This window comes from Oreochromis aureus, linkage group 3 (genome assembly GCF_013358895.1).
Source record: "Oreochromis aureus strain Israel breed Guangdong linkage group 3, ZZ_aureus, whole genome shotgun sequence".
NCBI classification, from domain to species: domain Eukaryota; kingdom Metazoa; phylum Chordata; class Actinopteri; order Cichliformes; family Cichlidae; genus Oreochromis; species Oreochromis aureus.
Genome location: NC_052944.1, coordinates 7,060,297 through 7,070,017, shown reverse-complemented (window position 1 = coordinate 7,070,017; position 9,721 = coordinate 7,060,297). Strand labels below are relative to the sequence as shown.

General features: G+C 52.6%; 1 pseudogene; it reads right to left on the bottom strand.

Annotated features, from left to right (window-relative positions):
* Positions 1-5,939: 5,939 nt before the first annotated feature.
* Positions 5,940-8,538, bottom strand: LOC120439086 (annotated as a pseudogene).
* Positions 8,539-9,721: the final 1,183 nt, after the last annotated feature.

Below are 9,721 nucleotides of genomic sequence, written 5' to 3'. Positions count from 1 at the left end.
CCTTGTGTTTCAGGTCTTGGATCTGTTACTGGGCTCCTGCACACTGATATCCATCTCACCTGCTTCTAAGTGTCCGTCACAGCCGGCGTGGAAAGCTGGAAGTTCCCTCCAGATTGCACAATGCTTTCTTTGCACTCTCCTTTTGTTTCAGGTCTTGGATCTGTTCGTGGGCTCCTGCACTCTGATATCCATCTCACCCGCTTCTAAGTGTCCGTCACAGCCGGGGTGGAAACCTGGAGGTTCCCTCCAGATTTCACAACGCTTTCTTTGCACTCTCCTTTTGTTTCAGGTCTTGGATCTGTTCGTGGGCTCCTGCACTCTGATATCCATCTCACCCGCTTCTAAGTGTCCGTCACAGCTGGCGTGGAAACCTGGAGGTTCCCTCCAGATTGCACAACGCTTTCTTTCCCCTCCACTTATGTTTCAGGTCTTGGATCTGTTCCTGGGCTCCTGCACTCTGATATCCATCTCACCCGCTTCTAAGTGTCCGTCACAGCCGGCGTGGAAACCTGGAGGTTCCCTCCACATTGCACAACGCTTTCTTTCCGCTCTCCTTATGTTTCAGGTCTTGGATCTCTTCCTGGGCTCCTGCACACTTGTATCTAACTCACCCGCTTGTAAGTGTGCGTCACAGCCGGCGTGGAAACCTGGAAGTTCCCTCCAAATTACACAACGCTTTCTTTCCACTCTCCTTGTGTTTCAGGTCTTGGATCTGTTTGTGGGCTCCTGCACACTGATATCCATCTCACCCGCTTCTAAGTGTCCGTCACAACCAGCGTGGAAACCTGGAGGTTCCCTCCAGATTTCACAACGCTTTCTTTTCAATCTCCTTATCTTTCAACTCTTGGACCTGTTCCTGGGCTCCTGCACTCTGATATCCATCTCACCCGCTTCTAAGTGTCCGTCACAGCCGGCGTGGAAACCTGGAGGTTCCCTCCAGATTTCACAACGCTTTCTTTTCAATCTCCTTATCTTTCAACTCTTGGACCTGTTCCTGGGCTCCTGCACACTGGTATCCATCTCACCCGCTTGTAAGTGTCCGTCACAGCCGCCGTGGAAACCTGGAGGTTCCTCCAGATTTCCTACAACGCTCTTTTCAATCTCCTTATCTTTCAACTCTTGGACCTGTTCCTGGGCTCCTGCACTCTGATATCCATCTCACCCGCTTCTAAGTGTCCGTCACAGCCGGCGTGGAAACCTGGAGATTCCCTCCAGATTTCACAACGCTTTCTTTTCAATCTCCTTATCTTTCAACTCTTGGACCTGTTCCTGGGCTCCTGCACTCTGATATCCATCTCACCCGCTTGTAAGTGTCCGTCACAGCCGGCGTGGAACCCTGGAGGTTCCCTCCAGATTTCACAACGCTTTCTTTTCAATCTCCTTATCTTTCAAGTCTTGGACCTGTTCCTGGGCTCCTGCACTCTGATATCCATCTCACCCGCTTCTAAGTGTCCGTCACAGGCGGCGTGGAAACCTGGAGGTTCCCTCCACATTGCACAACGCTTTCTTTCCGCTCTCCTTATGTTTCAGGTCTTGGATCTCTTCCTGGGCTCCTGCACACTTGTATCTAACTGACCCGCTTGTAAGTGTGCGTCACAGCCAGCGTGGAAACCTGGAAGTTCCCTCCAAATTACACAACGCTTTCTTTCCACTCTCCTTGTGTTTCAGGTCTTGGATCTGTTTGTGGGCTCCTGCACACTGATATCCATCTCACCCGCTTCTAAGTGTCCGTCACAGGCGGCGTGGAAACCTGGAGGTTCCCTCCACATTGCACAACGGCTTTCTTTCCGCTCTCCTTATGTTTCAGGTCTTGGATCTCTTCCTGGGCTCCTGCACACTTGTATCTAACTGACCCGCTTGTAAGTGTGCGTCACAGCCAGCGTGGAACCCTGGAGGTTCCCTCCAGATTTCACAACGCTTTCTTTTCAATCTCCTTATCTTTCAAGTCTTGGACCTGTTCCTGGGCTCCTGCACTCTGATATCCATCTCACCCGCTTCTAAGTGTCCGTCACAGGCGGCGTGGAAACCTGGAGGTTCCTCCACATTGCACAATGTTTTTCTTTCCGCTCTCCTTATGTTTCAGGTCTTGGATCTCTTCCTGGGCTCCTGCACACTGTATCTAACTGACCCGCTTGTAAGTGTCCGTCACAGCCAGCGTGGAAACCTGGAGTTCCTCCAAATTACACAACGCTTTCTTTCCACTCTCCTTGTGTTTCAGGTCTTGGATCTGTTTGTGGGCTCCTGCACACTGATATCCATCTCACCCGCTTCTAAGTGTCCGTCACAACCAGCGTGGAAACCTGGAGGTTCCCTCCAGATTTCACAATGCTTTCTTTCCACTCTCCTTGTGTTTCAGGTCTTGGATCTGTTTGTGGGCTCCTGCACTCTGATATCCATCTCACCCGCTTCTAAGTGTCCGTCACAACCAGCGTGGAAACCTGGAGGTTCCTCCAGATTTCTGGCAACTTTCTTTTCAATCTCCTTATCTTTCAACTCTTGGACCTGTTCCTGGGCTCCTGCACTCTGATATCCATCTCACCCGCTTCTAAGTGTCCGTCACAACCAGCGTGGAAACCTGGAGGTTCCCTCCAGATTTCACAATGCTTTCTTTCCACTCTCCTTGTGTTTCAGGTCTTGGATCTGTTCCTGGGCTCCTGCACTCTGATATCCATCTCACCCGCTTCTAAGTGTCCGTCACAGCCAGCGTGGAAACCTGGAGTTCCTCCAGATTTCCCAACTTTCTTTTCAATCTCCTTATCTTTCAACTCTTGGATTGTTCCTGGGCTCCTACACTCTGATATCCATCTCACCTTTCTAAGTGTCCGTCACAGCCGGCGTGGAAACCTGGAGGTTCCTCCAGATTTCACAACGCTTTCTTTTCAGTCTCCTTATCTTTCAAGTCTTGGACCTGTTCCTGAGCTCCTGCACTCTGATATCCATCTCACCCGCTTCTAAGTGTCCGTCACAGCCGCTGGTGGAAACCTGGAAACCTGGAGGTTTCCTCCAGATTCCATCTCACCCGCTTCTAACCTGCTTTCTTTCCAATCTCCTTGTGTTTCAGGTCTTGGATCTCTTCCTGGGCTCCTGCACTCTGATATCCATCTCACCCGCTTGTAAGTGTCCAGTCACAGCCGGTGGAAACCTGGAGGTCCTCCAGGTCTTGGATCTGTTCCTGGCTCCTGCACTCTGATATCCATCTCACCCGCTTGTAAGTGTCCATCACAACCAGCGTGGAAACCTGGAGGTTCCCTCCAGATTTTGGATCTGTTTGTGGACTCCTGCACTCTGATATCCATCTCACCCGCTTCTAAGTGTCCGTCACAGCCGGCGTGGAAAGCTGGAGGTTCCCTCCAGGTCTTGGATCTGTTCCTGGGCTCCTGCACTCTGATATCCATCTCACCCGCTTGTAAGTGTCCGTCACAACCAGCGTGGAAACCTGGAGGTTCCCTCCAGATTTCACAACGCTTTCTTTCCACTCTCCTTGTGTTTCAGGTCTTGGATCTGTTTGTGGGCTCCTGCACACTGATATCCATCTCACCCGCTTCTAAGTGTCCGTCACAACCAGCGTGGAAAGCTGGAGGTTCCCTCCAGATTTCACAATGCTTTCTTTCCACTCTCCTTGTGTTTCAGGTCTTGGATCTGGTTGTGGGCTCCTGCACACTGATATCCATCTCTCCTGCTTCTAAGTGTGCGTCACAGCCGCCGTGGAAACCTGGAAGTTCCCTCCATATTGCACAACGCTTTCTTTCCACTCTCCTTATGTTTCAGGTCTTGGATCTGTTTGTGGGCTCCTGCACTCTGATATCCATCTCACCCGCTTCTAAGTGTCCGTCACAACCAGCGTGGAAAGCTGGAGGTTCCCTCCAGATTTCACAACGCTTTCTTTTCAATGTCCTTGTGTTTCAGGTCTTTAATCTCTTCCTGGGCTCCTGCACTCTGATATCCATCTCACCCGCTTCTAAGTGTCCGTCACAACCAGCGTGGAAAGCTGGAGGTTCCCTCCAGATTTCACAACGCTTTCTTTCCACTCTCCTTGTGTTTCAGGTCTTGGATCTGTTTGTGGGCTCCTGCACACTGATATCCATCTCACCCACTTCTAAGTGTCCGTCACAGCCAGCGTGGAAACCTGGAGGTTCCTTCCAGATTCCACAACGCTTTCTTTCCACTCTCCTTGTGTTTCAGGTCTTGGATCTGTTTGTGGGCTCCTGCACACTGATATCCATCTCACCCACTTCTAAGTGTCCGTCACAGCCGCCGTGGAAACCTGGGGGTTCCCTCCAGATTGCACAACGCTTTCTTTCCACTCTCCTTGTGTTTCAGGTCTTGGATCTGTTTGTGGGCTCCTGCACACTGATATCCATCTCACCCGCTTCTAAGTGTCCGTCACAGCCGGCGTGGAAACCTGGAGGTTCCCGCCAGATTTCACAACGCTTTCTTTTCAATCTCCTTATGTTTCAGGTCTTGGATCTGTTCCTGGGCTCCTGCACACTGGTATCTATCTCACCCGCTTGTAAGTGTGCGTCACAGCCGGCGTGGAAACCTGGAGATTCCTTCCAGATTGCACAACGCTTTCTTTCCACTCTCCTTATGTTTCCGGTCTTGGACCTGTTCCTGGGCTCCTGCACACTGATATCCATCTCACCCGCTTCTAAGCATCCATCACAGCTGGCGTTGAAACCTGGAGGTTTCCTCCAGATTTCACAACGCTTTCTTTCCAATCTCCTTATGTTTCAGGTCTTGGACCTGTTCCTGGGCTCCTGCACTCTGATATCGTTGGGTTACTTAACGTAATCGCTGGTTCTTTGATAACAGAGTGAGGCGTTTCACTATGGGAATCGCCTCGGCGTGACCAACTACGGAAGCTCCAATGACACCACGTCTGTCTCTGACAGACCTGTCGAGCCGTGCTCAGGGCTCCGCCCCCTCATACTAACACGGCCGACCAGCTCCTCCTATCTCATTCCAAGCAGATTTCTTTCCGTGCCTAAGCAAGGAGGGAAGTGTTGGTGAAACACCTCACTCTGTTATCAAAGAACCAGGGATTACGTTAAGTAACCCAACGTTCTTTTTCTAACTTCGCTTGGTGTTTCACTATGGGAGATATGGCCCACTCCCGGATTGTGCCAGCTCCCGAAGCCACACTCCAGCACTACTCCAGGATCTCAGGTCGAACCTGAGGCACCAGAATCCAGCACTGCCTGAGCCAGGGATGACTGTGCAACATCCAGCCGATAAAACCGGACAAACGTGTGCGGCGTAGCCCAGCTTGCTGCCGCACAAATATCCTGGACTGATACACCTCTGAACAAAGCCCAGGATGTGGCCACACCCCTAGTGGAGTGAGCTCGAAGTCCCGGGGGGGCCTTCGAGCCCTTACAGCTATAAGCCAGAGCTATTGCCTCTACAATCCAATGAGCTAGCCTCTGGCGTGATAAGGGCCTGCCCTTGTGAGGGGAGGCCCAGGAAACAAACAGCTGATCCGACTTCCTGAATCCAACTGTTCTGTCAAGATAAGTCCCCAACGCCCGCACAGGGCACAAAGTGTTCAGCCTCTGCTCCGTCTCTGAAGAGAATGTAGGGGGGTGAAAAACCAGGAGCTCTACTGTAGAGCACCTGTATGACGTTTCCAACACTTTAGGGACAAAGGCAGGGTTAGGCCTCAGGCGTGCTTTAGTCAGTCCTGGGGCCAGCTGTGAACAAGAGGGGTGAATAGACAGAGCCTGTAATTCACTAACTCGCTTGGCTGTGGTTAGAGCCAACAGCAGAGTGGTTTTAAGAGAGAAAACTTCAACCCCACTGCCCCAATGGGCTCAAAGGGGTGGTGGGAGAGGCGTCCAAAACGACTGACAGATCCCATAAAGGGACCAGTGGTCTAGAAACTGGGAGCGTTCGACGCGCCCCTCTCATGAAAGCGACATACGAGGGGTGCTGACCAGCAGGTTTATCACCAAAACCCACGTGGCAGGCTGAAATAGCTGCTAAATAGACCTTTATGGTGGAAAAAGCTCTCCTTTTGTCCAGCAAGTCCTGAAGAAAACACAACAGCTCCACCACTGAACACTGAAAAGGGATAATCTGCTTTTCATGGCACCACTCCCCAAAAACACACCATTTACTGCTGTAAATGGAACGAGTGGAGGAGGCTCTGGCATTCTGAATGGTTTCAATAACCTTCGGAGGCATGCCTGCTGCCTTCAAATTCCACCTCTCACGGGCCAGGCCCAGAGAGCAACCTGTTCTGGATGGGGATGGTATATCTCCCCACGCGCCTGAGACAGAAGGTCCCTGTGGATGGGGAGTGGCCATGGCTCGTCCACCAGAAGCTGGATGATTTCTGCTATCCAGTGTTTGGATGGCCACCGTGGAGCTATTAAGATCAGTGACAGCCCTGATCCCTCACTCTGATCAGTGTTGGGAGATCAGGCTGAGGGAGGAAAGCATACAGCAGAGTTTTTGGCCATGGATGGGCCAGCGCATCCACGCCCAGTGGCGCATCTGCGTCTGATAGGGAGAAAAACAGAGGCACTGTGTGTTTTCTCGTGAGGCGAAAGAGATCTCGGCAGCCCGGCCGTATCTCTGCCAAATCTGCTCCACCACCTGTGGGTGAAGCCTCCATTCTCCGAACAGTGGATTTCCTCTGGACAGGAGGTCCGCCCCCTGTTCAGAATTCCTGGCACGTGAGTTGGCCGAAGGAGAGGAGCCGAGTGCTGCTCCACACAATTATTTCCCTGGCTAACCTGTGTAGCTGCCGGGGCGGGTGCCGCCCTGGCGGTTGATATAAGCAACTACAGTGGAGTTGTCTGTTTTCACTAAAACATGTTGTCCCCGAGATATGGCAGAAAATGCCGTGAGGCTAGGAGCACCGCGCGAGCTCCAGCACATTTATGTGATTCAGAGCGAGTCTCTGTGACCAAACGCCATTCACTGCTCTGCCCATCATAGTTGCACCCCAGCCTGACAGGGATGCATCTGTGGTCAGCGTCACCCTGGAAGACACTGCCCCGGGAGGTACCCCCGCAGCGAGAGCTGTCGGGCTCCTCCAAGGCCGGAGAGCCGCGATACACGGCTGCGTTATTTTTACACCATGACTGAGATGTCGGCGAGGGCACAGCTGCAGAGAAGCGACCCACCACTGAAAATCTCTCATCATAAGCAGCCCCAAATGTACCACCGATATCACCGAGGCCATGAGGCCGAGGAGGCGGAGACAGAGTCGAACCGCACGACTTTCCCAGCTGAAAACGGGAAAGACAGTGAGTGAAGGATGCGATCCTCCGCTCTGAAAGTGCCATACGATAAGAGATGGAGTCTATTCTGAGCCCCAGATACTCTATAAACTGTGCGGGTTCCAAGTGGCTCTTTTCCAGGTTGATTGTGAACCCAAGCTCCGTGAGGTGATTCACTACCACCTCGGAGTCTTTGATCGCCTGCTCGCGCGATCGTGAGCATATTAGATAATCGTGTATGTAAGAGAATATTCTGATGCCGCTGTTCCTTAACGGAGACAGCGCTGCTTCCACACATTTGCTGAACACCCTTGGGGCTAAGGATAGCCCGAATGGGATAGTTTGAAACTCGTACGCTACTCTCTGATAAGCGAACCTGAGATATTTCCTATGTGGAGGATAAATGGCGATGTGAAAATATGCGTCTGATAGGTCGATTGTAACAAACCAATCGCCTGTGTGAATTGAGCGACAAAGCGTCTTGTGTGTGAGCATTCTGAACGTGTACTTTCTCAAATGCTTGTTTAACACACGCAGATCCAGAATAGGACGGAGCGACGTTCCGTCCTTTTTCGGGATGAGGAAATAGCGGGAGTAAAAGCCCTGCTGAGCTTCTTCGCTCGGAACCGCTCTGATCGCCTTTTTGTGTAACAGGGAGAATATTTCCTCTTTCAGCACATTCGCTGAGTCGCCACTGGCCACCGAAGCCAACACTCCGCCGAATCTCGGTGGTTTTACCGCAAACTGTAGTCTGTAACCCTGGGAAATGGTTGACAAGACCCAGGGATGAACTGCGCATGCGCGCCACCGCTCCAGCCGCGCTGTGAGCGGGCCTCTGAAGACGCAGTAGCGTGACGTCACCCCTGTCTCCCGGAAGGAGTTGGGGCTCTCCCCCTCGGGAAGAGCGTGAGCTCCCCCCGCTGGGAACAAAGACAAATGGCAGTGATTTTCTTTTGTTTTTATTTTGAAACTGGGGGGACATTCTGCCCTTGGCAAACTGCCTGGCTGCAGAAATGCACGTTTTATTTCTTTTGTTACCCCCAAACCACAGTGAAGTGTCTGGTGACTCTGGGCAGTGCTTGGTGACACAGACAGAGTTCTTAGGAGTGCTTGATGACACTGCGCCATTTGTCCACAAGTCTGTCCTCCCTGAACTGGAGGAGGAGACTGAGAGGGTGCTCCTGGTGAACTGGAAACTTCTGAAGACCCTGAACCTTGGAGTGATTTGGTTACCCCTTCTAACACCTTCCTTCTCTTTGGGGGAGAAGAGAGGGGTGACACAGAACGTTGCAGGTGTGCTAGGCTGACCGCTTCTTTTTCCCCTCTCCGGGGTGTGGCGGCTTGTTCTTTGCAGCAGTCGCTGCAAAGGAATGCTTGCCCCAAGGTCTTTGGTTCTCTACCTTGGCCTGGTGGGCACCCTGCTGGCCTCCTGCTCCTCTCTGCATTCTGACCCCACTCTGTCTCCCTCTCACAGCTGCTGCTGTTGCGGCAAAGCCAGCTCTTGGCACCTGCTGGGGCTGAGAGTTAGGTTTTCTGGGTAAGCAGAGGTTGAATGCTTCTCCTCCTGCTTTCTGCGGGTGCTTGTTTCTCTCATTCTCTCCAGGGCTGGGCCAAAGAGACCCTTGGTTGGGTCATAGGCTGCATCCATTACCTCAGCCCTCTGAGCATCACCTCGGCCTGACAGGTTTAGCCACAAGGCTCTCTCACCCGAGACTGCAAGGCCCATAACGCCACCACACCCTTGGACTGCTCCCCTGGAGGAGCGAAGAATGAGATCATTAACCACGCAGATTTCATCCCAGAGGGCTGGGTTCGGGGAACCCGAGTCAAGCTCACGGCCCATGTCTTCCAGAATTTCTGCCTGATATGCTGATAGCTGTGTGACTGCATTAAGCGAGCATACTGACTGTGCAGCATATTTGTACATCCTTTGATAGATAGACGCCGTGAGGCGATCTATCTTGTTGGGCAAAGAAACACTAGAAGACGCTGAGATTGCCCTGCGGTTAGGGTGAAGGTGATACGCCACTGAAGGCTCCACTGCTGGGGGTTCGGTCAGCCCCAGTTCACCCATCCCCTGGATCTCAAGCTTGGAGCAGCCCTTGGTCGGAAGCTTGCTTTTAAAAGGGCTTGACCAATAGCGACTCATTTCTTTCATGCAGGCCGGGACTGCTGGCAGAAGCTGCTTCGATGGCGGCAAGGCTGGTGGGAGCCTCTTGCCGTCATACAGGTCGCGTTCTGCCCCTTCGGCATCCTGGGCGGCTGGCCATGGGATGCCTAGCTTGGCAGCAGCCCGTTTGCAGACCTCGTACAAATTACTGTCCACCGGGGGTGCAACTTCAGCCCCACTCGGTGGCCTGGACTGCTGGGGAGGAAAGGTGGAGTCATCCTCCTTTTCCTCATCCATGTCCTCCATGTCGAGGAGGTCGGAGTCGGCATCGCCCTCCGCGTCCTCGCCACCCGGCCCGCCCACGTTTTGATCGAGGAGGTCCTCG